This window comes from Vombatus ursinus, unplaced genomic scaffold, assembly GCF_900497805.2.
Source record: "Vombatus ursinus unplaced genomic scaffold, bare-nosed wombat genome assembly UNPS02014832.1, whole genome shotgun sequence".
In the NCBI taxonomy this organism is placed as follows: domain Eukaryota; kingdom Metazoa; phylum Chordata; class Mammalia; order Diprotodontia; family Vombatidae; genus Vombatus; species Vombatus ursinus.
The window spans coordinates 51679761-51686486 of NW_020954610.1; the positions used below are offsets into that span (position 1 = coordinate 51679761).

General features: G+C 39.0%; 1 protein-coding gene across 1 annotated transcript in view; it reads right to left on the reverse strand.

Moving 5' to 3' along the window:
- Window positions 1–6501, reverse strand: part of ATF7IP2 (activating transcription factor 7 interacting protein 2) — a 74954-nt gene extending 68453 nt beyond the window's left edge. The window contains exon 1 of the mRNA XM_027839275.1: window positions 6395–6501. The gene's annotated coding sequence lies outside the window, so the exon portion shown is untranslated. The remainder of the gene's footprint in view (window positions 1–6394) is intronic.
- Between the last annotated feature and the right edge of the window lie 225 nt (window positions 6502–6726).

Sequence of the window (6726 nt, forward strand, 5' to 3'; positions counted from 1 at the left end):
CCAAAGTTTTAAAAACATGTTAAAAATTAAAAAGAAAATTTTTTAAAAATTAAAAAATAAATTTGCCTAATGTCAGGGTCTCCCATTCCCCCTCCTTCTACTTTCAGAGGCCAAAGCAGATACTATTCATCTCCAAATCCCATCGCACAGCTCCTTTTACTTTGCTTTACCATGCACTGGCAAGGTGATAAGGGTATCTTCGCAAGTGAGTTATACATGACAGTCTCAGGTAAGAGGGACAAGTTCTGGACTCGCTGGTGCAAAACAAAATGTGTATGCATTAATGTCTTATGTGGGTATGCACAGCCTAATATGAACTCCACTCTCTCCTACATTTGAAATACAATGAGGTAGAGAGAGGTAAAATGGAGCAAATCATCTCATACAAAAGAGGAATAAATTGAAGAACTTTTACAGGAGAGAAAAGGATGGGAAGGAGGACAGGCAGTGTGGGAACCTTATTCTCATCAGTACTGGGTTAAAGAGGGAATAACATATACATCTAGTTGGGTATAAAAGTCTTCTTAACTTACAGAGAAACAAGAGGGCAAAGCGATAGGATAAAGAAGGGTCTCAGAAGGGTGTGCAAGTTAGGGAGGCAGTGGTCAAAAGTAAATTAAACTTCCAAGGAGAGATAGGGTAAAATGAGAGAGACAAGGACAGACAGTGGGAAAAAATAGGATGGCAATCTACAACTACTAATCATAACTTTGAATGTGAATGGGATGAACTTACCCATTAAACAGCAAAGGATAGCAAAACAGATCAAAACGCAGGGCCCAACAACATACTGTTTCCAAGAAACACATTAAAAAATGAGAGATACATACAGAGTGAAAATGAAGAGCTGGAACATAAGGGGTTGTTATCATAATCTCAAAGTCAAAGATAATAATAAAAAGAGATAATCAGGGAAACCACATTATGTTAAAAACTACTATAGATAATGAAGTAATATCAATATTAAACCTATATGCACCAAATGCTATAGTATCCAAATTTACAAAGGAAAACATAAATTAATTATAGATGGAAATAGCAAAACTATAATAGAAGACTTTAATCTTCACCTCTCAGAACTAAATAAATCTAACCAAAAAAAAAAAAAATAAGAAAGAGATGAATGGAATCATAGATAAACTAGATGTGATAGACATCTGGAGAGAACTGAATGGGAACAGAAAGGAATATACCTTTTTCTCAGTGGTACATGCCACTTTTGTAAAAACTGATCATATATTAGGGCATAAAAACCTTAAAGTCAAATGCAGAAAAGAAGAAATATTAAATTCATCCTTTTCTGATCATAATGCAATAAAAATTACATTTAATAAAGGACCATGGAAACACAGAATGAAAATTAAAAAACAAATAATCTAATCCTAAAGAATAAGATCAAAGAACAAATCACAAAAATAAGAATTTTATTAAAGAGAATGACAATGAGAGAACATATCAAAATTTATGGGATACAGCTAAAGCAGTAATAAAGAAAATTTATATCTTTTAATGTTTACATCAATAAACTAGAGAAAGAACAGCTCAATGAATTGAGTATCAACAAAAACTAGAAAAAGAAATTAAGAATCCCCAATTAAACACCAAAATGAAAATCTTGAAAATTAAATGTGAAATTAATAATTAATAAATGTATGAAAATCACTGAATAAATAAAATTAGGAGTTGGCTTAAAAAAAGAATAATGTAGATAAACTATTGGTTAACATGATTAAAAACGAGAGAGAAGAAAACCAAATCACTAGTATCAAAAAGGGGAAAAGGTGAATTCACCATCAATGAACAAATTAAAGCAATTAAGTTATTTTACCCAATTATGCGCCAGTAAATTGAACAATTTCAGGGAAATGTAAGAATACTTACAAAAACATAAACTGCCCAGATTAACAGAAAATGAAAGAGAATATTTAAATCAACCTATTTTAGAAAAAGAAATTGAACAGATCCCAGGCCATAAATTATCTTGTAAGAAAAAAACATCAGGACCAGATGGATTCACAAGTGAATTTTATCAAACATTTAAAGATCAACTAATTCCAATATTAAATAAATAATATGGAATAATAGGTAAAGAAAGAATCCTACTAAACTCCTCTTACAAAACACATATGGTGCTGATACCTAAACCAGTAAGGGCAAAAACAGAAAAAGAAAATTATAGATCAAATTTAGTAATGAATATCAATACAAAAATCCTAAATAAAATACTAGCAAGCTGAATAAAATACTACAGCAATATATCACAAAGATCATACATTGTGACCAAGTGGGATTTATACGTGGAATGCACGGCTGATTCAATATAAGGAAAACTATTAACACAATTTATTTAAAAACACCTGAAAGCATAGGCTTAAATGCATTATTCCTTAAAATAAGAAGCATCTACCCCAAATCATCAGCAAGCATTATCTGTAATAGGGATATGCTAGAAACTTTCCCACTAAGATCAAGAGTGAAACAAAGATGGCTATTACCATAACTATTATTTAATACTCTACCAGAAATGCTAGTAATAGCAATAAAGGAAAAGAAATTATAGGAATCAGAATAGGCAATGAGGAAATAAAGATATCTCTTTTTGCAAACGATATGATGCCATACTTGGAAAATCCTAGAGATTCAACTTGTAAGTCAGTTGAAAGAATGAAGAATTTTAGCAAAGTTGTAGGATATAAAATAAATCCACATATATCATCATTTCTATAAACAAAGCCCTGCAAGTAAGAGATATTTCATTTAAAGTAACTGTAGGCAATATAAAATACTTGAGACTATACCTAAAATTACATGAACATAATTATAAAACATTTTTATGCAAATAAAGTCAGATTTAAATAATCAGAAAAATATTAATTGTGCATGGGTAGGTCAAGTCAATATAAGTGATGATTCTACTTAAATTAATCTACTTTTTCAGTGCCACTCCAATTAAACTATCAAAAATTATTTTATTAAGCTAGAAAAAATAATAAAATTTATTTGGAAGAACAAAAATTCAAGAATATCAAAGAAATTAATGAAAAAAATAACGTAAAGGAAAGAGGTCGAGCAGTACCAGATATTAAGCTGTAGTAAAAGGTGGTAATTATCAAAACTATCTGGCACTGGCTAAGAAATAGAATGACATTTCAGTGGAATAGAGCAGGTATTACAATACAGAGTACTAAATGATTATAGTAAGCTTTTTGGAAGATCTCACTATTTGGTAAAAACTTCTTGGAAAATTAGAAAGCAGTCTCGCAAAAACTAGGTATACACAAAACCTTACACCACTTACCAAGATACGGTCAAAACGGATACATGACCCAGACAATACAGAAGTATGTATTGTATGGTTCCACATAATAGCTATATCAAATGTTGGCCTTCTCTAATGTGGAGATGGAAGGAAGGGAGGCAACTCAGAACTCAAAATGTTAACAAATTTTTAAAAATACAATTTGAATAACCTGAAACTATTCACTAGCATCTACTACTACTATTTAGCACCACAAGAAAGTGAACTCACATGTTACTAACTCATATTTGATTTGGTTGCTTCTTGTATATTTATATTTAGCCTTATATTTGGATCAATATAGTATGTAATCTAACTCATTTCAACTCATTTTCCTCACATCGGGAGAATGGGCAGTAATGAATGGGAGTAATAAGGACAAACTGGAGGGGCCAAGAAAAAACTGTGAACGAAAGGTAAGACCTAGAGAGTTGTCCAGAAACTGGTGATCAGAATTTAGGCCAGCAGTTTGAAGTCTTGGGACAAGTAGTCAAAGTATAGTCAGAGAAATCAAGCAAGTGAATAGGTAACATCAGCAAGTAAGACCTTGAATCCTACAGGGGTAAGAGTCAATTCAAAGGCCTACAGGTGGAAGTAGGTGAGCCTCATTAGAGAAATGGCTAAGTAGGCTCACCACTTTGGAGTAGGGCATATGGTGTCCAAGTTAAAGACTGACCCTGACACTTTTTTTGGGTGGAGGATAGGGAGGCCCTAGGGAAATTACTGAATGAAAGGAAAGAACGCTCTTTAAACTGGCTACTTAAGTACATGAAAAATAAGTACTTTTTATTTGAAATCAACCACTACTCCTCCATTCCATAGCTTGGGTTTTGTATTTCAAAGTTTTCTTGACATAAACTCTCTTCTTAGGTTATCTTCAACACCTGTTACCCAGTTTTAATTTTTACTTTTTTTTTTTTAAAGGATATCTTCATTGAACATAAGTTCGATCTGGAACTGGAAGTGACCTCAAAAACCATCTAGTTCGAACACCTCATTTTACAAATGAGGAAACTGAAGTGTAGGAAAGTTGACTTGCCTAAGACCTACAAGACTGTAACCATCAGAGTTAGAATCTGAATCTAGGTTCCTTGACTTCAAAGCCAGTGCTCTTTCTACATACACCATCACATTAACACTAGCATAACAGAAAAAAGATAATGAAAATATTTCTAAGCTCCAGCTACCTAGAGTAAGGATGCCTTATTAACTCTACAAATATTTACCTAGTTATGGAAAAATTCTCTATTATAAATAATGTAACTGGAATGTTTTTTTGGTCCACAGACCACAAAAATTTAAAAAAACAACACACTGTAGCACATGTTTGAGCCACACAGAATAATGGCACGGTGGCATGGCAATAGACATAAGAAAAGCATAATTTTTTTGTAAAAAATTACAGTAGCAGAAAATAGTTGATTCCAGGATAAAGGGACATGATAAAATAAGTCAGAGTACATTCCTCGGCAGCATCCCTCCATTCTTTGAGTTTCGTGAACAAAGTGGAAAAGACATAAGAAAAGCAGTCATGGAAATAGTTTCCAGCAATATTTATTAAAAGCAAAACTAGTTTAAAAAATGGCTTTCATTTCCTCATCTAGATTTCTTATAAGTTCCTCGAGCACGGGGGTTTCTATTTCTTTTGTATACCCCAAGGTTTTTTTTTTTTGTACACCACAAGTAAAATATTTGATGCTTGCCCATAGGTTACTTCAACTTTTGTTGCATATAATATGCAGATTTGTATTTCTTCATTATTTTCATCTGTAGTACTTAAACAAAAAACTCAAACCTTTGATAATAGGGACAAATTTGGGAAGTACCGATTTCAAAATATAGTTTTTGCTCAGAGCCTGGTACTAGGCAATATAAGGTGACTCACAGCACAGGGTTTCCTAACTGCTGCCCTGGAGACAACCGGGTCTCTGAGGCCTTTAAGGTCAAGCGATATGAGGATCAATTGGAGGAAATGGGATATTTCGTCTGTAGAGGAGGAGATCTGGGAATGGGGGAGAAGGAACATGAATGCCGTCACCTTGGAATGGCTGCCACTTGGGAAGAGGCCCCTGCACTCAGAATGAGGAGGAATGGGTACAAGTTGCAAAAAGGTAAATTTAGGCTTGGTATAAGGAAGTGAAAGGGGCTGCCTTGAAGAGAACTGGGCTCCCCCTCAGCGGAGATCTAGGAGTACTGATTGTTTGGGGACGTGGTGGAGGATTCTTTATCAGGTTGGATGGCCACTGAGGTCCCTTCCAACTCTGAAATCAGGACCCTGCCTTCTTCAGTCAGCAAGCTCCTAAAATTCCAGGAGAGCTGTTTTGAAAGCATTCTCGGGAAAAAGACACGGGGTCCATTTTACCTAAGAGAAAGAGACGTTCTTGAAAAGTTCGACATTTTACTCGTCCCCACTTGTTCTCCCCTCGCCTTCCCTCCCTCCGCGGCCACGGGGAGCCCCGACTGGTGGAGCCCCGACTCGCGGAGCACGTACGGTTAGGTGGACTTAAATTCAGTTTAAACAGTTCGAGACGCCCGGCTGCGCGAGGCTGGGCAGCAAACCCACACACCTGTGTCGGAGCCCTGAGCTGGAGGGCGGGGGGAGGCCGCCGCTAGGGTGTGAGGACCGCAATGCGGGCTGCCCCATGCCCAGAACGGCTACTCAAAAGTCTGGGCCCCGGCGTGCCCAGGACGCTTGGCCGTCCCCCCACTTTCGGCTCGTCCGAGGGTCAGAAACGCCGAGGGAGCGCACCCGGCCCGGCCCTCGGGGAGCCGGAGGGCCAGGGGTGGGGGGTGGGGGGCGGTCATCCCCTTTCTCCCTTCCAACGTGTATTTCCGCCGGTCCCGGTGGAGGTTTCCCCGACTGCCCCAGCACCCTCGGCCGATGAAAAGGCTCGGAAGACTCAAGAGAAGACACGGACGAGACGGGACGGGGCGGGGCGGCGCGCGCTGGGACGCCCGCCCGCTCCCTCCGAACGCCCCGCGGGAGGCCAAGCCTGCCCGCGGCCGCGGCCGGCCAACCGCCAACCAACGCTCCGAACTCGCCGTTATAAACGGCCGCCCGGCGAGGAGCCGCGCCTCCGCGGAACCCCAACGTACCACGCGGACCCGAGCGATCACCCTCGGTCTCCTCCAGAAGCTCAGTCTCCCTCCGGGCGGAGGCGGCCTACGGGCGCACGCGGCAAGCGCTCACACCACGGAGGTACTTCCAGGGAAAGAGAAACGTGCTGGCACCTCTCGTAGTCCTCCGCCAGCCCTCGGCCCGCCCACCCCCGAGGTGAGGGTCCGGGGAGGCGCCGGGCCAATGGCAGGGAGACTGGCGGAAACGTTTGTGGGCGTCTAGCCAATAAGAGATGACGGGAGGATGTAAGTAGATTTTGTTTGTGTGTGTGTGTGTGTGTGTGTGTGTGTGTGTGTGTGTGTGTGTGTGT